General features: G+C 34.6%; 1 protein-coding gene across 5 annotated transcripts in view; it reads left to right on the plus strand.

Annotated features, from left to right (window-relative positions):
- LOC100116002 (zinc finger homeobox protein 4) overlaps positions 1–27,803 on the plus strand; it is a 247,663-nt gene that overhangs the window by 8,659 nt on the left and 211,201 nt on the right. For all 5 annotated transcript variants that reach the window (XM_031925969.1, XM_031925968.1, XM_031925967.1 and 2 more), the window contains one exon: positions 25,596–25,728. The gene's annotated coding sequence lies outside the window, so the exon portion shown is untranslated. The remainder of the gene's footprint in view (positions 1–25,595; positions 25,729–27,803) is intronic.

Below are 27,803 nucleotides of genomic sequence, written 5' to 3' on the forward strand. Positions count from 1 at the left end.
TTAAAATAGATCAAATTAATCGATTTTAATCGGCATTTGTGCTCTATTTTAATATTTTAATCCGTTCGAATCTTCAGGGCAACAAATGTTACGACCATAAAGTTAGCCACACACGGCTAGTGTTAAGACCGTGAATTTAGATGCCCATGGCAAAAGTACCGTTACATGGATATATGCGCAACTTGATTGCTTTCCTACTTATACGAACTACTGATTGTGATTTTATTTTTTTTATGCCTCGTAGTTTATGTTGTCTAGGTGTAAAAATATTTGAGGACGGCATCTAGGTGTACAGGGTGGCTGATGAGGAGGTGTGGGTGGTGTGCTCTGTAGTATTTGGCGTCAATGATCAACTTTCGGCATATTTTATTTTTGTACATACACTTATAAAATTCTCATTTCAATATAATCTCATAAATTTCCAACGTAGATTACACGACAGTCAAAGTTAAATATTAATAAATTTGATATCACATTCTGACACAAAAAAATAATATTTTAGTTGTTCACCCATGAACAATTTGGTTAAATTTTTTTTTTATTGATTATTTTTTTCCAATACAATTAGTATATACGACTTAGTCTCTAAGTCGTATATATACATAAAAATGTATGTTATGGATGAGGGTAACAATTTTGAAAAATAATAATTAGAAAGCGCAAGGATTATAATTTCAAAATTTATAAACTAAGATATTAGGATGAAAAAAAATATAAAACAAAAATGTCGAATCAAAATATTGCAAAAGGGATATTTTTAATAACTTTAAAATTTGGTTATTTAGAATTATACCTTTCTAATATTTTAGCACTTAAATATTAAGATAAAAATTATAAAAACTATAAATTAAACAGTATTTAATTACGAAAGGCAAAGTTTTATAACTAAAATTTTTTACTCATACAATTCCTACAAAGAAAACATCGAATCAAAATATCATGAAATAGAAAATATATTTTCATATATATAATATTGTCTATTTAAAAATTCCACCTTCTATTATAAATCAATTAAAATCTTCATTTTCAAAATGTTTACCCCTTGCCAGTGAAGGAATCGCGCTGAAAATTTTTATAAGTAAAATGCGTACAATATACGTCAGTATGTAAAAGTAATATTCGGAAAATTCTTAAATTATAACGCATTTAGGTTTGCTAAAAACTAAAACTTTGCAGTTCAAAAAAATTATATCGTCAGGGTAAGAAGATAAAAGTTGGAGAAAATAGCGTATTACTGCGCATCGAGAGCGTAAAATTGGCTTTTTTAGAATAAATGTAGAGTTTGGACTGCCGCTCGGAGACGAGTTAGCGAGTGCTGAAAAGTGCGTTTGCGAGTTGGAGACGATATACGTGACTATTGTGCCTATATATGCGACATTCAGTTGACTACTTCAATCATTTTATAATTGCAGCATTATATATATATGAGTGGTTCTCTGTGAAATTGAAGATATGAAAATTTTAATTTTTGCCTAAACTCTATAAACTGTAGTAACTGTATATGTATGTTCTATATGTTGTACCTGACTCTCAAAAAAAAAATTCAGCGCGATTCCATCACTTGGCTTCGAGTTATAGTTGGTCAAAGTTGGGATTTTAAGCAATTTTCGCATTTTTTGCCTATTTTCAATGATTTGTAGCTCACAAGGGATACATTTTTAAATAACACTACCCAGATACTTTTTTTTGTAAAATCTTCTGAATTAAAAAAACTTTTAAAGCCCTATGTATATGTTAAGGCTACCTTATTTGCATTTTAAACCTTAAAATTTGAAAATCTGAATTTGATCCAGACTCCGACCACCTCAATACAGTAAAAAAGTACCTTTTCATAGTAAAAAAATAGCTGTAAAGTTTCAGAATGGGTCTGACCTACTAGAAGTTGTGTAGAAAACAAACATGATATAATGGCTAATAAGTGGTTTTATGTAACACGCGAACGATTTTCGCGTTTTTCGTACCTATTAATAGGGACTAAAGTGACTCTTTTTTGACCGGCGGGCAAAAAAAGTTATTTTAGCGGGCAATAAAAACCTTTATTGCCCGCATATTCAAACAGCGGGCAATAATGGCCTTTATTGCCCGCAAAATTTTTTTTTGTAATTAAAAAAAAAAGTTGATTTTGATAAATTTGCATTATTTATTTATTTTATATAATGTTTGAACAAGACAAGAGCACGGTTGCCGTGCCAAAAAATAGTCACATCAGTCCCTCTTAACACGTACGAAAAAACGCGAAAATATGTCCGCGCGTTACATAAAATATGGTGTGCACCAAGGGCTAAGTGGGCTTTTTGGCCTCGTGGATTTTGCAGTACTCGTCTTGGTACACAATATACTATTATATGCAAATTTGACACTTATAACCTAGTACATTTCATGTCTATCGATACCTAGCTTTAAGTACAAGTAGAAAAGCAGTACACAATAAGTAGTTTACCACTACCGAAGCTGGGCTTGGCTCGTAGCAACATATATCATGATATAATTTTAATTAAAAAGTGATGAAAATGAATATTCAACTTTTATACCTATGCCTATAAATTGGATTGTTTTATCCAATCACTAGTAAAATAGTCATAAAGATGGCTTCTGGAACTAGAAAAATAGCTACATAATTCTCAATATAGCGGGGGACATACGTTTGTTGCAAAAAATAAGAATATCAATTGGTAAATTATGGATACGCAATAATCTAGTATTTATATTGAAACTTTTGAGTCATCATAAATTTGTAAACTTTAACTACTACAGCACAAAAAAAATATTATTTTATACTTAAAAAAATTTTGACGTTTGCATACGTAATAATTTAAATGTGCATATTCCCACTAAAAATTTTTGATTGCAATGAGAAAGCAATTAGAAAAGTTTATTGAAGCAAGAAGAAAATAAAATTTCTTGGTGTCGAGAAGTAGGCGGATTTACTATGTCATCAATAAGTGGATTGTTTATTCCGAGTTGCCAGGTTTATCTACAGGATGAATAAAATACTGTACATTTTAATACGTTTAAACACGGCTTTGTAAGTTATTGTGTGTTTACTAAGTTTAGTAGTTTAGTAAGTTTTTATATGTTAGGTACGTTTGCGTAGTTTTTTCGTAAAAAATATATCCTTATATTATACGGAAAATCGTGCATTTCTGCATATTTAAGAACATTATGTAAATTTACCTCATAAGAGTAAACAAACGAGAGAGCGAGGTAAATCTAGCTAGTCATACTTAAATTACAGAAATTTGGTTGTCTCAAAAAAATAAATAAAATGTTGATGAAACCTTGCGAAAATTAAAATTTCATACATTTTTTTAATCATTTCTGTACATATTTTTAAAATATTTTAAAATGTTTCCTTAAAATATTTCATAAAAAATTTTTTTAAATATTTATGTGTTATACTTAAGGCACTAAAAATAATTGTTGGGTATTTGAGAAATATTTTAAAATATTTCAATAGATTTTATAAATATTTACAAATGTTTATTTAAGTCTTGGTAACAATTTGTCAACGAAATATTTTTGTAATCTATTCAAAATATTACATAATATTATAAAAATTGTTAAAAATGTTTTTAAAATATTTTTTGCAATATTTTACAGAAATATTATTAAGCTAGGAAAAATAACCCTTACGGAATGATGTGCAGAGATCTGTGCACAAATCTCTGCACAAAATTTGGACTGTATCTTTTTAATTTCCAAAATATTCTTAGAAGCAAAAAAATAATATAATGGAGTGCCTATATGGATGTTCCCATCAGGATGGTAACAAAAAACTCTAGTTGTGAACTCCAAAATTCTTATTTTACAAAATATTAAAACATGTTTGTTTAAATCAAATTGTTGAAAAATAAAAATTTTGGAGTTCACGACCAGAGTTTTTTTGTTATCATCTAGATAGTAACACCCATATGGCACTTATTATATCATTTTTTGCTTTTAAGAATATTCTGGAAATCAAAAAGATAGGGTCGAAATTTTGTGGAGAGATCTGTGCAGAGACCTGTGCAGAAATCTCTGCAGAGATCTATGCCCAGATTTATGCACATTATTTTCTAAAAATATATCTAAAATTTATAAATATGCATAAAATAATTGAAGAAACATTTTATTTGTGACGTAAAATACTTTTAAAATATTTTTAAAATGATTTTGTGCCGTTAGGAAGGTCACACTGTGCTATAAAATATGATTTTGCCAATTCAAATGATAAACGAATAAAACGAATCATAAATTACTCATCAACCTTTCTTATTTCCAGAAACATATTAAATCATATACTTTTTATCCATAGTTTAGAAGCTATAAGAAAAATTAAAAAAGGTAAAATTAATAGTATATTTCGAAGTGAGCAAAAGTTTATTCTACACGAGTGGGAGGTTTGTCGCCCGAGCGAAGTGAGTGTGACAATCTCACGAGTGTAGAATAAACTTTTCGCACGTGTATTGAATGTTATTTTTTTTATAGAGGAGGCGGAAAATGTGCTTGGACGCAGGCGGAGCATGCCTAAAAGTAGATTTTACGCACACTGTATTGAAAAAATTATGACGGTCGTAAGCCGTACATTCTAATATGATTTGGTTCAAAAGTTTGATTTTTTTAAATAAGAACAAAAATAACAAGTGAAGTAATTATGAGTTTCTTCATTTGAAAATACACTAGGCGACAGAGATAGGTATAAAAATCTGCAAAAACAACTTATTTATAATTATTTATTAAGTATCTGTAAAAGAATTTTCATACATAGCTTTAAGACATTTTTAGTTCTCCGGGGTAGGGGTAACAATTATGAAAAATAATTTGAAATGATAACATTATGCATGGATTTACAATAAAACGTGACATTTTTAAACTAACAATGTTGGAAAAATAAATTTTAAATTCGAGATTTGAAAATAAAATACTTTAAACCCGTTATATTTTCTATTTTGTATTATTTCAGTTTGATATTTTTTTTTTAGAAATCGTATCCTCGTATCCTCTCTTAAAAAAATGATGGACTTTGTTGTGAAGCATTTAATACGTGATTCTGATTAATTGCTGGTTGGTTGTCTAGGCAACGAGATCAGAACCGCGCGCTTTAAATTCATAACCTCAAAACAGTCATAACCCTGGTAGAAATATTTGCGGTGTTTAAAATGAAATGTGGAAACATCGATGGCAGAAAAAATATATGAAATGTAACTAGCAAGAAACCTTAGTAAATTAATCATTACCAAGAGTGTAGTATTAAAACATGTGTATTGAAAAGTGGTACCATAACCCTATTTAAAAGTAATAATAATAATGTGTGTGAATATTATTCAGTTTTTTTGAAATGTCAGTGACAAGTGCAATTAAAAGAATGAATTTAAAGAAAAGTTCAGTATCCGAGTCAGTAAGTTTAAGTCTATCATCATACAATGCCCTTTGAATTGTAATGATAGACAAACTCACTGACTCTTATACTGAACTTTTCTTCAAATTCACTACTCAAACCTTAATGACGACGACATTGGGAATTATTTATTTTAAAATAGTATTGCGGGTATGGTAACGTATCAGATGCTTATAAAATATTAGCAGAAGTTAGTGTACCGCCCAACACTTATAGTGAATGTTCTACCAGAGTTATTAGACAGGGATAGAATCAAGAGCGCGCGAAGCGCGCCTTCATTCCTAGTAGTTTTAAAATTTTGATTTTAAAATGTTTGCCTTTTCTAATTTAATACTTACAAATTTTTATTTTTCAAAATTTGTACTTTCATATATACAATTCTCCAGATATTTCTTAAGTTTCGATGAATTAAGTATCGCTTTTCAAGTGCTCATAAAGCTTAAGTGATTATCCCCTGATAATCACCTAATAATCAGCTGATAATGATGCCATGATTATCATCTGATTATCATTTACATATAAATACTAATTAAGTATAACTGAAATTAATTTACAATATAAAAAAATTAAACATGAAAAAAGAAATAGGAGAAAAAAATATTTTCCTGTTCAAGAATAGACCTATGCGTGACATTTCATTACACTGTAACTTAAACTATTTACACAATTAGAAAAAATCTGAAGTTTTATTCGTTTTATATCTGACAATGAATCGAATTAGTTTTTCTTTTTATGTTTTACAATATAAGTTGGAATGCGATAAAATTTAAAATAAACAAAAAATACATCCATAATTATTAATTTAATATTTAAAACATAAGAAAATAGACACATTTTTTAAATTTCTAGTATTGGGCTTGAATCATTATTTATTCTAGATTTGGTCATTGAGACATTTTTTTTTAGAAAATTATTATACCATTCAAGTCTAAATATACGAATTTAAAAATAAATTTAATTAAAACACGTCCATCATTTAAAAATATTTCTAATTATTTAAATATTTAAATACAATTTGTAAATATAAATCTTGGAATTTATATACATGAAAATTAAATTGTGAGATATGTCGAATAAAATTTCAAGCTTTCTATAACAATGTGCATAGCTTAAGGGGCTGTCGGAGGAGCAGCCGAACGGTGCCACTGCAACGTCCAAGAAGCGCTACGGTCACGTGGCAAAATCCCAATTGAACAACAAATATAACACAACCGCGTACTTAAAAAAAATCGCTCTTTACCGCCCTTCCTTTTATCCCAAAGTAATAGTAACTCGTGCAAAACATTGCATTAAGTATTGGAATTACGTTACAGCAACAGAGCAGCCGAACAAGCGGACATCTTGAATTTATATACAGTCACCGGGCCTTGGTATAACGTCATATCGTAATTCCAATACTACGTCGAAAAGATATACTTAATGCAATGTTTTGCACGAGTTACTATTACTTTGGGATAAAAGGAAGGGCGGTAAAGAGCGATTTTTTTTCTAAAGTACACGGTTCTGTTGTATTTTATGTTCAATCGGGATTTCGCTACCTGACCGCAGCGCCACTTGGACGTTGAGGCGGCATCGTTCGGCTGCTCCTCCGACAGCCCCTTAAGGATGTTCTATGCCTTCAGCTGGTGAGGTGAGGAAGCTTTATAAGAGCCCGTGTATAACCTGCAAACTTTGAACTCGAATATTATGGAAATATGTTCGGTAACAAATATCGGGAAAACATGGATCGTTTCGTATACACTAGACGAATACATCTTCAAAGTTTTAGTTCATTCTCTTAACTTTCGTGTAACCATTTAACATCCTTAAATACTAGTGTAACGGATTGCCACTTTTTAAGGATCCGAGTTTAATCCTTGAGCGGGGAAATATATTTTTTTTCATTTTTTTATATATAATATATAAAGAAACTACTGCACATCCCCAGCGCGCAATAATACTCGTGAATAATGCCTTGTTTTTACCGCCTGTGATCTGAGTATAATTACGCATTTTTGGCCGGGGTATGAAAAAACTATTAATATTGTTTACTTTCATTTTTACTTCTTTCAATACAACATGATCTCCATTACATATTTACGTAAAACTTAATTTCTATGTTTTTGCAAAATAAAAAACATTTATTTACCTGACTTTGTATTCACTTCTTTCAATAACCGTTAATAATTTCGATATTTCGCATTTGCCAACCGTGACGGCTCACCCTGTTTTGTGACATCCTAGTGGAAATGGAAATTGTGCCCCACTATGCCATAATTTGCCCAAAACTGTGCTAGACCGTGCCAAACTGTGCCACTGTGCTGCATATATACCAATTCGAACATTTGGCAATAGCTTGACACAGACTGGTACAGATTAACACAGTAGTGGCACAGCCTGGCACAGTATGGCACAATTCTAATTTAAAGAAATAAAAATATTGTTTTCGCGTTTTTTCAAAGTTTTGTTACAGTGTGGCATAGTGTTCCACGCTGAGGCTTTTTTACATGTTTATGACAAGTAGCTGATATAAGCTCTCCTATAAGTCTCAAACGTTATATGCATTATATGTTAACTTTGCATAAATATCAACAATTAATAATTTATGAGACTTAAGAATATTTTATTAAATTAAAATTTTATATTTGGTGCTTGTTATAAGAAAGAAATACATTTAAATGAACACTGTCACAGACGCACACGTCTGCAACGCGAGCAACGAAGACGAGTCAGCGATAAGAGTCCGCCGAGCCGTACTACGATACATAGCGTCCGAATGCATTGTAGACGTTAGCTCAGTGGTTAGAGCACAGGCCTCTGGCTCTCGGGTCCGCGAGTTCGAGTCCCGTCGTCTACTTTTTCGCTTTCGATTCTGTCTCTTCTCCGTTTGTAACATTCTGGCATCCCTTACGGGGGAGATCACCGGTTTAGAACCCGGCTAAAAAATAGATCTCTTCTCGAACCTACGACAATTCCTACCTTACCTCTTACCTTCACTACCTTAACTACACCTACCTTACCCTTGACAGCACTCCAACAATAGACGCCCCAGATCAAGCCCCTGTAAGTCATGAGTCTGAATAGATCATGCGTGGACGCCTCTAATCTGCGTGGTAATGCAGCCTGCAGTCTTGTGTCCGAATATGGCCGAAGGCCGAGACACAAGGCCGAAGAAAGCAGGAACTGCCTATCGGTAAGGAAGTGCGCGAGCCGAGGACGGCTCGCCTCAAAGGGGGGGGGGGGGTGTCACAAACGCACACGTCTGCAACGCGAGCAGCGAAGACGAGTCAGCGATAAGAGTCTGCCGAGCCGTACTACGATGCATAGCGTCCGAATGCATCGTAGACGTTAGCTCAGTGGTTAGAGCACAGGCCTCTCGCTCTCGGGTCCGCGTGGTGGTTGACTGACACGCCGGAGACCCAGGTTTGATACCACCTCAGGTCAATTTTTTTTTTATTTTTAATTAATGCTGCACGATATTTTTGTAAGGAACATACTGGGCCACACTGTGCCATATTGCCCCAAGCTGTTACTGAATGTTCGAATTGGTATACATATATCAGAGTGTGGCACAGCGTGGCATAGTATGACATAGTATGGCACGATTTGGAACAGTTTTGGCATGATGTGGCAGCAAATTATATTCATTAGGGCAGTATGACGTTTTCTCATTTGGTAATCATTGCTTGTTCTATTAGCCAAAAATACCGGAATATTAAGAATAACTAAGTTTTCACTAAAACATATACTCAATAGTTTTATACGTGTATAATTATGACGAGAAATATAAATATACTCAATAATATTAAAAGCTACTATGCCCTTGTAATCTTGCAAGATATTTGTGAAATAACACTGCCGGTAAAATTAAAACTTTTAGAATAGATCCCATTATTTCATATTAACTCCAAAAGTACTATATTTACAATAACAAAGTAAATGTAGTAGAAATTTGTGAATTTCTAAGTTCTAATGCATTTACTTACACAAAACTTTAACCTATTTTCAGGCTTGTAAAATCACAAAATCATAGTACTGTGGATTCACGATACGCTTTACTTATTCCAAGCATTTTTTACAGAGTACAGATACTACCGCGCCGCCTTAAATGCTACTGAAGGTACATCAGTATATTAGAGCGCGTTTCTAAAATCATAGCATCATTTTACAAAAAGCGTCGTCTGCCAAAATCAGAGCGTCAATTTGAGCAAAGTCTTGTGTCGAGCGGAACGTCAATACTCGTATATTTCTTTCCATTGTACCGTTTTCAGGGAAAGAAACGTAAAAGATTGTGGAACAGTTAAGATCATGCTTATTAAAAATAGTCATTGAGATCACGATTGCAGCCAATAGAGTCGTCGTTTACCTCCAGAAGCCATAATTCGGTAAGGTCAAAGTCTAACTTAGACATTAACTGTAGATTACACTGCTGAACGCACTCTCGATGTTGCCGTCCAGCATGTCCTGGAGTGATTGGCTGCTGCCCAATTTTCACTCCAGCGATGTGAGCACGCGACTGTATTCGCTCTCTTTGTATTTAGTATTTAACTCGTCGTGTCTGCAACAATCCATACGATGAGGGCTATTTAACAAACGAACAATTACGCACAACAGATTGACTTGCGAGAGTTCGATTAGCGAGTCTCCGTGCACATTGATGAGCTCCAAAACACCACTGTTTCGGGTTATGTTTTATGTTTACACGATTACACAAGGCCCGACAAACTCTGCTGCTGCAAGAGTCTCCTTCCTCTTAATCAAACACAGATCCGCTTCCATTAAGAATACAACAAATAACTGAGTAAATGAATTGTTCAATGTTAGTATACGACATTATTTAACAACTTGTTGCTTTTATGTTCTTGTGGTTATTATTAGTACACTGCTTCTAATTACTGTGGGTATATTCGGACATCCAAGCAAAAGTGGCACATTTGGGGCAGAATTTGTAAATGCTGTAAGTTATACCAAAATAAACAACCTATATATCTGTATATATTACATCGAAATTATACATAGATATACTTTTCTTAAAATACAACGTGACTTAGTATAACTTAGAGCAGCGACAAAAGCGCCTTCAAGCGGACTTTGGACGTTCGAATACAAAGATTCAGAAATACTGACTTTCAGTGATTCAAAAACCGCTGCCAATTTATTGGCAGGTAGCTTCCTTAAACAATATCAATATCAAAAACATAATCAATTATAATTATAATTTTTAATTATGGTTTTTTTTTTCAGAAAAGTTCAACATTTAGTTTCTAAGTTGTAATAGTTAGTATACCTTTCATAATGCACCTAAAATCACTAGTAATCGATAAATCGCCATAAAAGAAAGGAACATGCAAGACTGAAAATCTTGTTTTTCACGAATCAGTTTAAAAATAGAAAAAGTAAGCCTAGGTAGATTAGAATCCATTTAATAGAAGCTGAGATCTAAGCAATACAATTTTCAGTTATACAGAGTATACAGCCTGAGAAACAATTTTTTGACTCTCAATATCTTTGAAACTAACGAGTTTCATAAACAGTCCAAAGAAAGAGATTAAGATACTATATTATGCTAACTAAATCCAAACTTTGAACTTGATACTTCAACTATTATACTCATAATATACTATAGAAGCTGAAATTTTATAAATTGATTTGTTTTGATATGCTGAAACAATACATCATACGTCTTTACCTCGAGTGTTTTAGTTTGCATTTTTATACTAACACTCATTTACTAATTATAATAAATTTTATTTATCGACGAAGGCATAGGGTTCAGTATAGAACAGCTATAGCAAACGTAAAAAGAGTTACGCTGGCATATTTCTGCGTTATTAAACGAGCATCTGTACCAAGAATTATAATTTTATATTGATTCACTGCGTATATGCTACTATAATGAGGAATAGTGCCTGCGATTTGCACTAAAACTGAGTTGAAAATCGCTCCAAACAAAAAGTCGTACATTTGAATTTCCTGACTAAAAGTAGTATATTTGAGTTTCGCTGCAAAAACTAGTACATTTTGCACTCCCGCGGCAAAAATTAATACATTTGGCTTTCCAGCATCGCAAAAATTCCAAAATTTGTTAGGATTTTCACAAACTTTATATTTCACAAATTTTCCATAATTTTTAGTTTTTCAATTTTGAAAATTTTGGTAATATTGGAAAATTTTAAAAATTTTGGAAATTTTCTGCCCCGGGAATGCAAATTTACTAGTTTTCACCGTGCGAGTGCAAAATGTATTAGTTTTCGCCGTGGAAGTGCGAAATGCACTAACTAGTCTTCGACGCAAAAGAGCGTTCTGAGCGTAATGTTTCGTTGCATGTCTTCGATGCGAGAAATGCAAAATTACTAGTCTTTGCTGCGAAAAATGCAAATGTACTAGTCTTCCTTAGGAGCGACGATCTGATCATTACTCCCACACCTGATTGTTGGTGATATCAAACACACACATACTACCTGATGTTTCTAAGATCGATGCGTGCATAAGAACAAACATGTCAGAATAGTTAATAAGTATGTTTTGTGTGTGCGTGTATGTGTGTACAAACATACTTTTTTATTTATGGTATAGGTTTATATGAAGATCACCTAAGACATCATAAATCCTATTCGGATCTTATTAGAAAAATAAGGGATTCTATCATTAAAAATTCTATTACACAATTAAGCGCCCATAAACGTAATGAGAGATCAAAATTAAGCAACGCAACTAATATGGCTGCAAAATAATACATATAATTTATTAATTTTGTAATTCAGATCATTTAAGTCGTGGAAGCGACACCATGGATAAATCATAAACTTTTAGCGTTCATCTCATTAATTACGTTAAAACGACGGCGTAAATTAAACTATAGTAACGCTGAGTATTACAATACAACAATTTGAAAATTCATGGTTTCCGGAGTTACCATTTTCTAAATATTTTTTTTTTTAATATAATAATCAAGGACTCTAATGCTCGTTGTATTTTTAAACTTTAGGCTTGAAATAATCACCACGAGCGAATTCTTAACGTTGTTTATTATGCCGACGTTTCGAAGGAATAGATCCTTCTCTTCAGGGCATCTAAAAAAATATATAAATAGACACTAGTCACGAGTCGTAGATTGACAGAATTTAAACTTATAATAACCAACATGTCATACTGATAAAAAACACACGAGAGAATTTCGTTGTAACATAAAAGTTACAAGTATACTTGTCCAGGGAAAAACTAAAATTTTAAATCGTCAAACGCTAAAAATAAAACTGAAGGTTTAGCTGTAACTATTATAAACCGTTTAATTCTAAACTTACAAAAAACTGTCGAGCAGGTCAAATCATTGCTCGCAGCACAACATCTATGCGAGCAACAATAAAAATCTCTATTCGACAGTCTTTTCGTAAATTGACCTTAGTCGAATAAGAATCATATGACTATCACATGAGACTTATATGCGATTTTGGCGTGATTATCACATAAGAATTACTTGATTCTCATCTGAGGTTAAAGATAAAGTAAGATGTATAATTTTCGGTGTAGATCCTTTTTTTATTACGTAGAAACTGGTTAGCCAAACAATTTTTATTGAAATGTCTTTGCTAGCTATTCCACACCAAACCCTATAGCTCCGAGGACAAAATTTACCGATGGGGGTTAATATGAAAATTTAAACTACAAAATTTGAAAAAGTCCGTGCGGCTGGCTGTGTGCATATGATTTTTTTGAGCCGCCATGCCATTGGGTCCACTGTGTAAGTACGAACCAAAGCAGTTGAGTAAAAATTGTTATAGTAGCACGTTTTTACGCAATTTGTAAAATATTTGGATAAAAATTAGATGCATAGTTCATTATAAGTAAATTTTTATTAATAAAAACTTTTGAAATGTACATTTAGTAAATACGTAGAACGATTCAAAATCGTCTGAAACGCATAAAAAACACGGTTCTACAAGTAGAATTTTTCCCATGGAATTTAAAATATTTTCAGCTGTGGGACTTAAGCGGATTTTGCGAATCTTCCAAAATTAAAAATTATTTAAATACTTCTTCTGGGAACTATCAAAAATTGTCTGAAACGCATAAAAAATACGGTCTTAAGAGTAACTTTTACTCCACCAAACTGAATTTTTTCAGCTGCTGGACTTAGTTAATTCACGCACGTGGTGATATGAGATTTTGTCATGAGATCTCACCTGAGATTTATCAATAGGGACGTTGAAAGAAAATGTGAAATAACTCTTTATCAATTAATTAATACAACATGTTATGCTGATTCGAATGCTATTAAAGAAATCACAAGTATTAATGATGAAATATTATCAGTGGAAAGTAGTCAAATTTATAGGATTGCAATTTTTATAGAAATACGAAAAAAATGTATATAATAGCGACACCAAACTTGTTTTTATATTAATTGTTGAACGCTTTTAAACGTATAGTATATGTTATAAATAAATATTTTGTACAAAGGTATTTACAATTAAGAAAAAAAGTTTTGTAAAATAAATCTGTACATAAAGTATGGAACAAAATCGTTATTCTATTATTATACTATCACAATTAGATTTTATAACAATCTAATATTCATTACAATAATTATTAAGATAATTATAATTTTTAATGATGAAAAAATAGAAAATAACTATTATTAATATTTGGATTCATGTTATTTTGCAAAATCGTGTATTTTGACACATGTTTTTTCAGGTGTAATATTGTAAAATTTTTACATGCAAAATTTTGCATATTCATGTGTTTTATTACATGTCTTTTTACGTGTTTTATCACATGTTTTTTTACGTATTTTATTATATGCGTAATCACATGTTAAATTATATATCAAATCGGTTTGAAACAATCATATGATTTACCATATGATTATATTTGCAATTTGATATTTGATAAAATATATGTTTATACATGTAATAAAACATGTGATTAGACATGTGATTAGATATGTGATTTACCATATGTATATTTTTAGTAGGGTCTGCAATAAATCAAGAATTTATTAAACGACAAAAATCTTTAAAATTCCCTTTAATTTAATAATATTTATAATAAAACAAATTTTTCTAGAACAAATAATTTTCGAAATATTTCAAAGAATATATGTAACATTTTTTTCAAAATGATTAATAAAAATTCCTTGCGCAAGGAACTTTTTGAAGTCAAAATAATATATTACGAGAAAAATGTTGAACTTTTCTGAAAAAAAATCACGAATAAAAATTATAATTATAATTGATTAAGTTTTATTTTTTATGCATTCTAATGTAAAATATTTTATTTAACTGTCTACAACATTTACGCAACTTTGAGTTTTTACATTAGGTTGGTCTTAAAATATTACAATACTATAAGCAATTAAAATATGAAGTAAAACAAATTTCGAGCTTTTGGAAAAAAAGATTAGTGGAGTTTTCTTTATATTAAGAGCAAAATCAAAATTGTAAAACAATTAATCGTATAATCATTGAAAATTTAGTTTTACTCTATCGTCGACTACTGCTTACTGAGAGCTTCAGAAAATTAGATACTTAGGTATGGTTTAGAATTCCGTAATTAACCAGACCGTTCAACTCACACGTATGCACATACAGTACTTCAAAAAAAGGCTTCAGCCGTTTTCCTGGTATATTTCCGGATAAAGGTTAGGTGCTCAGTGGGTGAGAGTAAAAATTAAAAAAAAATAAAAATAAAAAGGAGAAAATATTAGAAATTCAAAATTTATAAACTGAAATTTTGAAATGAAATATTTATAAAACAACAATATTGAAATTAAAATATTGCGAACGGTGATACTTTGGTTAAAATTACTGCGAAAGAGATATTTCTAGGAATTTCTAAATTTAGGTTTTCAAAAATATACCTTTTCAATGTTTTGGGTCTTATCATTTTACCTTTCATGAGATATCAATTCGTAATTTTCTCCTTTCAAATCTGTATTTTTCAAAATTTCTACCCTCATTCAGATTGCTTTTGACTGTGCGAGAGCGTACGGATAGATACGTAGAGCATTTGATAGTTATACTAATGGTCTTGACTAAACCACAGATGCGCTTCCTCTGCAGTACACAGCATCCGATTCGTTAATGATAGCGGACACTCTTTCTCTCTTGCTCTCTCTCTCTCTCTCTCTCTCTCTCTCTCTCTCTCTCTCTCTCTCTCTCTCTCTCTCTCTCTCTCTCTCTCTCTTGCTCTTTTGGGGCACTGTAAGATATAAATCATACATAGCAGCGCTTCGTTGCGCTGAGCTCTCATGAGCAAGGACTAGTCGACATTGCTCTTGATCATTTGGAGTATAAAGCATACTATCTCCGTGTGCTCAGCCCTCTGCAACGTCGATGCAGCGGACGAGTAAGGGCAGAAATTAAAAATAAATAAAAATTAGAAAATTTTCTAAACGTAAACATTTTAAAACCGAAATTTTGAAATTTTTGAACAACTTTTACCTTTCATTTTAAATTAATGCGTAATTTTTTTATTTCAAATCTTTATTTTTTAAATTTGTATCTCTACCCACATATCATACCGTTTCGTAAATAAATAGTCAGTGTGTACATTTTTAATTATCTATAACCTAATATTACCCATCGTTGAGCTGACTAAGTATTAAAAGAAGAGAATCATTAGGAAGGCTGATAATTAAAGAAAAATTATTTATTAATTGTCACTCATAATTTATTTTCTGAAGAAGCAATTTTTTTAAGCAAAATGCTATATTGCACATCGAAATTGATGTTCTCTTAAATTCTGTATTTTTTTCTCACTTTAATAGCTTTTTAAGACATGATCGCAATTTACCGTAAAATTAACCGTAAAATTTGAAAATTAATATTTCTATTTTTATTTTTATTATATTTCTGTGCAAATATCTGCAGAAGTCTATGTACAGATCTCTGCACAGATTTATGTACAGATCTTTGCACAGATCTCTGCTCAAAAGTCTGAATGTTTCCTTTTCATTTCCAGAAAATTCTTAAAAGCAAAAAATTAATATAATTAGCGCCTTAATAGGTGTTATTATCCAAATGATAACACAAAAACTCTGCTTGTGAACTCAAAACTTTTTTATTTTTTTGATAATTTGATTAATACAAAATTCATTTAAATCTTGAAAAATAAAAATATTGGAGTTTACAACCAGAATTTCAATGTTATTATCCGTACATTATGCAGTCATTAGATTAGTTTTTGCTTTTAAAAATTTTTTCGGCCAATAGGCCAATCAATGAAGCTTTTTTGTGTGACTAAAATACTACCGGTAAACCATCTGTGGGATAATTTAAAAGACAGTCTGTGAATGTATCCTGATATTTTCTACTTGCAACTCTCATTAATTAATTATAAACCATTTAGCGCAGAAGACGCGTTTTTTTCTTTTAGTTTTTTGCGTTCACGGAGAGAAATATTCACGTAAACATTACTATACTTCTTACGAATGAGGAGACAAACTCGACTTCTAAGCTTATTTGCTATACTTATACTAAAAATTACTATATATTCGCCAATTTATGATACTCACAGTATCAAAAATTGCTATGCAGTATAGTTAAAATTGGGAATATACTTTTTGCTATCTAGTATAGTAAAATTTGATTAAGTTTGTTCCAGTATTCTGTAGGTATGTTAGCAAATATTATTGGAAATGAGAAAAGGATCTTCGTGACGGCGAGTAATGACCGTCCTTGCTGATAGATTTTGAAGTTAGGGCGGTATAACAAAATTTTTGGTCGTATAAACACGTACTCGCTCGCCAGTGTGTACGTATATGCGCGTATACGTACGGTAAATATTCTTATATCTTAAGTTTAAATTTATTTTATGATTTTTTCCATAAAGCTAATATTTATAATTAGTTTAGTTTGCATGTTTAAGTAGTTAAAAATATGCAAGATCTGAGATTTTGGAACTAACTGTTCTCTTAGGTAAATGGTCAGTGTACTCGACTCGCACACCGAAGGTCCCAGATTCGATCCCGCCCGCCACCGCATCAAAAATTTTAATTTCTTTATTTGTTTCAGCTTATTTCTCTTCTAAATTAATAATCACTTAAAACTTGTAAAATATAATAAATAATAATGTATAATTTGAATATAATGATTATTCTCTGACCATCAGGAGCTTCTTCTTAAGGAAGAAAGCAAAGGTGGTTGGAGAACAAATTTTTCTTAAATGCCAACAAAACCGCGCTTGAAGGTATGGTTTAATTTAAAGAACTCATATCCCAAAGTGTGAGTGAGAAAAATCGGTTCTTACATTTCAGCTCTTTACTTGAGAACCGTTCAACGAAATCGTTTGAAATCTTAACAGCAGATCGCTTTTTTATGGCTAATCTCTAAATAAAATTTTGAAGCAATTGACTACATTGTTTTAGAGATATAAGAAATCAAGATATTTTCAAACAAAATTCAAATCTTGATATCTAAAGAACCATAGGGGTTTAAAAGCTGCGCAATAAACTTAGCCAAAACACATAAAATATCCACCTTTTTCCGCAATCTCAAGTGCAATAAGGCCTTTTTACACCCGTAATCAAGGCACAAAAATCACATCTAATGTTTTTAGTTTTCGATTTATAACTGAAAAAATAAGTAGTCAATTCACTTGAAATTCTAATGGGATATAGTTTGGCACGTAACACATCGACATCATTTTTTTCGTGAGGTTATAATGTTTAGTTTCAGGGATATTCTTTATCTGCCGAACAGAGCGGTTGATCGCGAGGACCAAACGAGGAAAAGTAGGTTATTTTATTTTTATTCAAATGCATTATAACTGGATTATTTGGAACGATGGAATGATTGAAACAAACGCAAAATAGTGTATTTCAAAAATCAAAAATGGCCATAAAGAAAAATAGTTAAGAAAATTAAAAAAAAATTGTTTTTCCTGAATTCATAATCTAAAAATAGATATACATGTCAAATTGTATTGATATTGACGGAGTGGTTCCAGAAATATTACGGTATACATACACACGCATCCACACACACACCCTGGAAGCGACCGTACCATGTGGTAATGAAGAAAATAAAAGGAGGTTATATCCCCCCTTCTAAAAGCCCGGAATTGCTGAATCGTATTATGACCACACTGCTTCCCCTCCAACTGAAAGTAACAGCTATTCCTGAAGCGAAGGAAAATGGCAAAAGTATTCCTGCAATCACCACAGAGGAATTACTGGCTGCATGCAACAGAATTGGGAACAACAAGGCTCTAGGCCTGGATAGCATACCCAATATTGCATTGAAACAAGCTATACAGACACGCCTAGGGCAAGATACAAGAGGCACTACATAAAAGAGGTACCCTCATATATAAGAAGGATTATGTCTGACTACCTGAACGACAGAACCCTTTTGTATGACACAGAGAGCGGCACAAAAACCTATCAAGTAACCGGAAGGGTCCCACAAGGGTCAGTGCTGGGCCCACTATTGTGGAACATCATGTCCGATGGCGCCCTAAGGCTAGAGCTACCCGAAGGTGCAACAGTTCTAGGGTTCATATATGACATTGCAGTAGTGCAAAAGGAAGAGGTGACGAAAATCGCAAACGAGGCAGTAAGTATAATCCACGATTGGCTAAAGCAGACTGGACTTGAGCTTGCTAGCCATAAAACGGAGGATATTCTTATATCCAGTAGAAAGAAAATAGAGACAATAACGCTGTCAGTGGACGGACACGAAATAGACTCTCAGCCGACCATTAAGTACCTGGAAATCAGCATAGACGCCAGAGTAACGTTTAAAAACGCTCCTTGGACTGATGCAGAGAAACGTAGGCACAGAGTTGAGCTCTCACTTTTCTACCTAATACAGAGAAACGTAGGAACTAGGATTGAGTACCTCTAAGTGCTTCTCAGACCGATGCTGAGGAACGTAGGTAACTGAGTTGAGCCCAGACTCCGTCACCTGATGCAGAGGAACGTAAGTGTCGGGGTTGAGTCAGTCCAGAAGATGGCCGGTTGATGCTGCTCAAAGTAGACGATCGGACGATGCGGCAGGAAGCAGATGGCTAGACGATGCAGATGGAAGAAGACGGCAGGACGATGCAGAATGAAGAAGACGAGTTTGATCCTGAACCCCTTATCACCTTGGTGGATGGGGGATCTACGGAAATGTCAAACATTAAAGGAGAAGCCAAAAAAGGCTAGTTAACGGGCCCCACGGAAGTATTATTCAACGATAGTACCTGTGGGGATTCGGTGTCGAAGGGCCACTTGTGCAGAGCTTGCTCTGCCAACGCCACATAAAAAAAAACACACACACACATCCATTCGGACATCCATTCGGGCATTTTCTAAAAACACTTGATTTGAACTTCTAACACACCAAAAAGTATTTTCTAGAAGTATTGACGAAACTCAAAATTGTACTATTACAAAGCTTCCTCTAGGAGGAAGCAAAACATGATTAATACAAATTTTTAGAACTATGTACCATTTTAATTTCAAGCTATTTCAATTATTAGCGCAAATCCGGAGAAAAACTTCAAAAACTGAAAAAGTCGTTTTTTTATGGAACACGATATCTGGATTATTGATTTATTATGTATTGATTTTGTGATTAATTAGAAATAATTTTATCTATCAAACAAAAAATGACAAAAACTTTATAGAATTATAAGACGCCGACGACAGAAAAGCTCCGCAAGTGAGAAAGAGAAATTTTAAAAAAATTTTAAAAATATTGCAATTTTATTAATTTTAACCTAAATAACTATTTATTTATCTCCAAAAAAATTGTTTTTTTTTTATGTGGGAAAGATTTGAAATGTACTAGTCTTTACGGCAAATCTGAACCGTACTAGTCTTCGTAGCAAATCTGAACAGCATTAATCTTCGTAGGGACCGACGAGATTATATAATCGCATTGTACATTAAGTTTCGTAGCTACAAAAACGGGTTTACATTAAGCGCCTATTTATACGTAGGGAGTTATACGATAAGTCCCTTGTTAACAATTCTTGATTCCCACTCTTATCGTGATCTATTAGCGACTTTCGCAATAGTTGCTAAAAGCTATTTATGTTCTCGGGCTTGAAGGTGATTATGTTCAGCGATTTTAGCAGTATGGCTGCTTCTATTTTAAATGATTGCTTTAGCGCTTCTATCCTTGGGTCGACGTCTAGTCGCGAAAAAATTGTTAGCGGGATTTTCGGGTTTTGAAAGGCTATTACTGAATAGGCAAGGGACCCTAATAAGAACTCTTGCCTACGCACTACTGACAGCCATCCCAGCGTAAGCCAATAAGGCGTTACGTGCGTCTCAGGTCCCTAGAAAGCGAGTGCCTGTAGAATTTGAGTGCGTAGAGTGAGCAAAAAACCTGTGCCCTTACGTGCTTTGCATGCGGCTTCCAATCCAAGCTTGGCGTAATCTGTACTCCAAGATTGCATGCTTCGGAGACGAATTCAAGGGGAATGTTGTCGACGGTTATTCTAGGGAAATTGCTGATGTATATTCTGCTGACATAGGTCTGTCTGCCAAGAATCATGACCTTGCATTTGGCAAGGTTTAGCGATAGTCCGTTTATAGCGGCACAATCAGATATAGCCTGTGCATCTGCTTGTACGTTCGACAAAGCCTGCTATAATCTATCTGGGGAGTAGTGACAGTAAATTTGGGCGTCGTCCGCAAAAATCATATGCTTAGAAAATTTGAGCACATTTGACAGGTCATTAATATATACTGCAAAAAGTAATTGGCCAAGGACGCTGTCTTGAGGCAGCCCTTAGTCACTCAGAGACTGAGCCATCCTCGTCGTCAACTGCCTGCACTCGGTCCGATAAGTAGCTAAAAAACCAAAAAAATGCTCTGTCAGCTACGTGTAGTACTCGCAATTTTTTAAGCAGCTTTAAGTGAGGTATACAGTCGAACGTCTTTGACAAATTGAACAAAACAAGGACCGTGAGCAATTTCTCGTCTATCGCGCTACGGACATCGTCGAATACATCTAAAAGGGCGGTGTGGGTACTATGCCCGCACCTGAATCCTGCTTGACGGCTGTTCAGGAGTTTGTGAATTTCGAGGAATCCCCAGAGTTGGGCGTAAACTAGTCTCTCTAGGACTAGACAGTTCTGGGAGCTATGCAATGGGGTGTATGTCAGACGGTGAGCTCATTCGCTTTGTCTTTGTCAAACGCATGATGCGCGCCTTTTTCCAGGCTCAAGGAAATGTCGCATTAGCCAGACTGGCGCTGCATAGATCGGCGAGGGGGCCAATGAGCTCTGGCAGAGTTAATTTCAACATTGCAGCTGCAATATTGTCAACCCCAAAGGATTTTCAGGGGATATCGAGGACAGCTTCCCGAATACTTCTGCTTCTGATACTGGCCAGAAGTCAAAGATGCCATACGAGGCATGTTTTAAGGGCTGGTTGCGAACATGTTAGAAATCGTCTTTCATTAGAGGCAGGGAGCGATTTACCGTGGCTGCGTAATGCACATTGAGCGCGTTGGCACCCAAATATCGAAGTGCTGAGAGTAGTTGCGCAGGCTTAACTTTCATACGGTCTTATTGGTCCCAGAGAGCCTTCTCATTTCTGGCCTCCGCCAATTTTCCCTCGATAGACTGGTTTTTGGCTGTGTCTAGCACGTTGCAAACTTGGGTTCGTAGAGTCCTAAATCTAATTATGTCGTCGTCAAACCCTGATTCTATCGCGACCTTGTATACTGCGTCGCGTTTCTTCATGAGCGCTCAAATATCTGTAGTAACCCACGGTTTTCTCTTGGAGGTTAGCGAGATAACTCGGACAGGTGCTACTGAATCATATGCGCGGATAAGCGCATTTTAGCCACATCTGAAGCCGGTTTTTGTCCGCTGGACTGGATCCCATTGTCACTTCGGGCACTGATTCCAGAAAGGCAGTGAGAAAGTTGTTGGCAGCTTGAGGCGTTGGGTCCGGTGGCGAGAGAATCACGTGTAGCTCTGCTGATAAAGCTGCACGATTTACCCGGTTGAGACAGCGAGAATTGATTTTTTTTTGCGCAGTTGGCTTAGATCGATTGTACTTAATCTCTATGAGGTCGTGCTCCGTTATGAATGAGGTGTCCGACTTCCTTAAATCTATAACTGATTCCAGGTTGTTAGAAATAAAAAGACTTATTAGCGTATGCGTAGGATCACGGTCGATCTGACAAACGTGGTGTGTAGGGTCGTATGGTACTAAACTATGTGAGTGGGATTCGCTGAGATTCGACAGAGTCGCCGAGGCAGAGTTCTGTACACACATCGGAAAAAATCAAATGAATAGGCAGCGCCTGGTCTGCGATAAACGACAGTGAAAAGTAATTTTGTATTAGAATTTATTAGCTTAGCAATAAGAATCTCGGGGATTTTATCTTTAGAATGACACAAGATTTTTACTTTAAAATAGTCCCCCCTGAACTATATTGTCAACCCTAAAGAACTTGTACCCGTCTAAGGATAAATAATCGTCCGATTAATCGACGGTCAAGAAGGTCTCTTTGAATGCGAGGACGTTAATAATTACAATAAAACGAGTGGTTTACGCTAGTGCAGTAAAGACGCACAACAAAAAGTCAACTCAGCGCTTACAAATTGGCATGTAGGAACATATACGCGGATGCAGTAGCCTAATTCAAGGAACGTTCAGGTGCTGGTAAGACAGATCGCTTTTGCACCCGTGAGGCAGTGGTAAAACCCAGTCTGCGGTCAGAAGCGGAACATTTTTGCGCAGCGACGAGAGAAAAAGGTGAACGACGCAAATAAATAGTATGAGCCGACTACAACTCACGTGCATAACTATTAGCGGACACAGTCACACCATCACGATCACAGAGCGCGTAAACACTTTCGATCGCGCCACGTGTTTAGAGGAGCATAACCTATAAGCGTGGTGATTTTAGGAAATTCGCAAACACTTCTGAGGGCCTACACGAGTAGAAAAGTAAGCGGAACCAAGAGAAAAGTTTAGCCTAACTCTAGCACGATTGGAATATACATAAATTATTTTAGCCCCGGTTTAAATCCGCACTTTGGTTATGCTACACTTATAGATTATACACGAGATTCGCACAAAATTCGCGTAGTAAAAGTTACGGTCACTCTGAGTCACAAGCGTGGTCACACTGCTCTTCGGGATGCCCAGTAATAAAGGCGGTGAGTTTGGCATGGGACGTCACCAGGCACGTCCGTGGCCACGGAAAGCAGAAGGATGCATTCTTAGCTGGAGCGATGTAGAGCACGTCAGTATAGTACTTACGAAAAAGAGGGAGAGAGAGAGAGCGAGAGAAATATGTAGTAACTCACCCGCGGGCTCTCGCACAAGCCCCTGGCAACCCGCAACCGCCTGACAGCACTGCACGCGCTGCAGCGCGTACGCTGCACCGCTAGTATCATGCGCGGCCGCTAGGCGGCTACGCTAAAAGTGTGAACCCCCCAAAGCAAAGTAGCGTCTTCAAGGGCACAAAGGCGGGCCGGATCCAGGCCAAGGCATCTCCTTCTCCGCATCAGGCTGCGTCTGACAATGAGTGGGAGCACGAAGCCAAGGCTACTTGCACAACCCATTCGAGACGCAATAAATCTGATTTTTGTTTGAGACATAATTACTTAGTGTGATCAGTTCTCCCCCCCCCCTTTTTTTTTACAACCAGCACTTCTCAGTGCCCTTTCAAACAGGGCTTTTGAGCACTCTTGTCCCCTTACCGGGCAATCAATAGGGACGAGCTGCTAGAGAATATCGGCCAGCTGACGTCACTACCTAGACAACCTCTCTCCAAGAAGCAACTGCCAGAATGACCCACCGATCAGCCCAACGTCACTCTCAATAGCAGTAGCCACGATATCATTGCCTCCAGCAGACTCTCCGGATTCACCACCGTTGCCTTAGAGGAGAGCGACCAAACGCTCTCTTCGCTCTACACAGAGCGCTCTCCGCTCTACGCAGAGCGATCTTCATTTTACACGGAGCACCTTCTTCTTTGCACACGGAGCGCTCTCTCCAAGGACCTTTCGGAGTCTTCTCCCTCCCCCCCCCCCTCCTCGTTATAACTGGGTGATGCAGCTTTCACCAGGTCGGGCAGCCCTCCCTCGTCCAGACTCGCTTCAAGAGTCGACTTACAGACTCGAGGAAGCTACAGTACGTAGCCACGCTCTGCCTGCCAAGAATTAGGCCCGTCTCATTTACAGGAGGCAAGCACACGCCTAATATAGATAATGTTTAAATGCAAATTAATTTACCTACACGAATGATATACTGATTATGCGCCACCCGAAAAACTGCAGCATCATATTGTTATTTACAAATATGGTTGTTTTATGCGATACGTCTAGAAGCCAGTTAAAAATTTCCCAATACTTTTCGGTTCCCAATCAAATAAGCTAGAAAATGAGCAAAGTTGCATAAATGTAAGTATAATATTAGTATTGATAAGAAAAAAAAACAAACTGAAAAATATATTTTTATGCAATTTTGAAGTACTTATATCAAAAATATCAAATATCTAGAAGCTCGATTGCGCCAGTAAATTATTTTGTTTTTGAATTAATAATAAGCATTCGAAATTGGCACCGTTGCAAATATCTAAACTAGTGAAAATGGAAAATTTATTATTCATAAATATTATAGGACGTTTAAGTAACAAGTAGTTTTCTGCATCATGTAAAAAAACATATCCTTAGCAATTTTCACTCTTTAAGAATTCGCTTTCAAATATTCTGAAAATGTTTGGATAAACAAATAATTTAAAGTACAAAAAGTTGTAATCTGACGCACAGGTTACGGTCTATCTGAATGCAAAAAAATGCCTGAGATGCCAGAATTTTCACTTTTTTGTCAAATTTTTACATTTTTAACGATATTTACCCTATTTTAAATTGCTCGTAAGTTTTGATAGAGACGGTCTTTTTCAACGATCTTTTTTTCGAATTCAAAATCTCAACTTCAGCATAAAATAATATTTGCTCGGCTAGGTATTAAATTACCCGGGGCGCAACAAAGGCTATTTTTTGGTAATTAGTAATTGGCCCGTATTTTTTTGTTGGCATAGGGTTTGGAGGTGCTACCCGTGTTGTTTAGGTATTCTATGTCCAAAAACCTTGGTCTGGTGCGTGTGCCATTAAAATGGCAAGAGCCTAATTTTTCGACCAGAAAGTGTCCGACTTTTCGTAGAATGACTCATATTTGTGTGTATATAATATTTTCTTAGTTGTAAATATTACATCCAAAATAAAAATAGTTAATAATTATTTACATAAAACATAATTTTTATGACATTTGCAGATACAACAAGAAGAGATACAACTATGCTGGGCCGCAAAATTCATATAAATGAAATCAAAATTCAAAATTATTCTATCATGCAGATCAACATCTATTTATCAAACAAGTTTTCATCTTTAATTATGTACAAATGGTAATATATTAACAACATATTTATCAATTGTTTTATTTTCTTGATTATGAATTAGATTTATAGCCGTGTTCATTGATACTTTCCCTGGCAGAAATGTCAACAGTTATTCATAGTTACATTTTCGCTTATTTAAGCGTATAAGCGAATAAATCATTCACGATCTAGCCAAACAATTTTTTAATTCAGAAGCTCCTTATACATGGCTATTTAGCTGGCATTAGCTGAGTTTTAGTTTTTTGATTGGGATTTCACTCTAACTTCAGTTATGTATTTTTTAAAGTATGAAAAGAATATAATTATATTCTAGAAAATTATATTGTTTACTTACTATAGTAAAAAATTTAGAAAACGTCAAAAGTGTAAGAGTCAACCCAAGTTTGTAAATAAAAAATAAAAAATTTATTCCAAGTTGAAAATGTTTCGTCGATGTAATTTCTGACTTTTTCTGATCAATTTTCACAAAAATTTGCATCTGAAAAGAATAAATAATGTGCGGATAAAATCCTTGCTTAAAAATAACATTGTATCACATGTTAAAAGAGGATTTTGTCCTCACATTATTTATTTTTTTAGCATGCAAACTTTCGTAAAAATTAATCTGAAGAGGTCGGAAATCACATCGACGAAACGTTGTCAGCTTGAAATAAATTTTGAATTTTTTATTAACAAACTTGAGTTAAATCTTACACTTTTAACCTTTTCCAACAAAATTTTATTAGAGTTACTCAAAATATTTACATATATCATACATAGCCTTATAGTTGCTGGTTATTACAGCGGTTAATAATCACAGTTTCATACATATAACTCAGAAACACGTCTACTCCTTATGTGTATGACACATAATCCGGCTGATTAATTCTATTACGTCACATTAGATAATAACGCAGACTAGCATAAAAGTACAGTATGCAAAAAGGGACTAAAGGCGTAGAGTATTCCCGCGGTCGGGTTTGCTGCCACAGCAAAGTAAGTGAATGATCTACTTTAGTCCCGTGTTGCATATAGAACTTTAATCACGACTTAACTGCGTAGCCGCTTTGTTGTCTTGAAAAGTGGGACCTATATTGTTAATACAAACTAAATTTTGAACATTTCAAATTTTTTCAATATTTATTGTTTTTAAATGTTTAATTTTTTTATAATTTATTCAAAAATTTTTCAAAACCATAAAAAATTGTATTCACGGCTCAACTATAATAGCCACTTTATTCCTCAAAAAGCGGGACTTAAATATTAAGACCACCATAAAATACGTCCGTCTCTTTTTAATGACCATCCAGCTTAGCTCCCTCCAGAAATAAGTGATATGCTCGTATCTCCTAATCTAGGTGAGAGACTACAAGAGAACTGGCCAGCTGTTAACGTAATGCCTCGTTGGTACAGGATCTAAATGATCTGAGCTCATAAAGAGGTCTATTGACCTTTCGACTAACTGCAAACTGGTGGTTTCCAAATTAACTTTAAATCCATGACCACCCCGAGGTTAGTTACGGTATCGATAAAAGTAACAAAAACACCAGTCTGCACCTCGATACCGGGCAAGTTCAATCCTTCTTATTGATTTATGTTTAACTCAGATCCAAAAATGATAGCTCTAGTCTTACCAGTATTGAGGTGCAAAGCAATATGTAAAGCCCAATCCAATACAGCTCGCGCTGCCGCTGACATGCTATCCACACCCTCACGAATCTCTTGCAACCTTGGTGTAGGTTTGCAGGTCGTCCACGTAAAGTAAATGCGTAGCACTATTGGTCAGTAAACCCTTGGGCCTTCGAAAACTTCAGTAAATTTCAGCAGTGTTTATGCAGTGTACACATAATTTTGTCGCCTATTTTGTGACTTCCAACCAAGAAGAGTTCATTTTCGTTGTCTTATCGATTTCTTTCTAGAAAGCCTTGTAAAGGCAATTTATTGATTTTGTGTAAAAACATGTAAAAAGTGTGTTTTAATGCATTTTTAGTGAAAAATAGTGTTTTTAAAAAATGTCCATACGGATGTGTGTATGTGTTTTTTTTCCATGTGGCTTAGACAGAGCAAGCTCTGCACAAGTGACCCTCCGACACCAGATGCCC

Source organism: Nasonia vitripennis (assembly GCF_009193385.2).
Source record: "Nasonia vitripennis strain AsymCx chromosome 3 unlocalized genomic scaffold, Nvit_psr_1.1 chr3_random0006, whole genome shotgun sequence".
In the NCBI taxonomy this organism is placed as follows: Eukaryota; Metazoa; Arthropoda; class Insecta; order Hymenoptera; family Pteromalidae; genus Nasonia; species Nasonia vitripennis.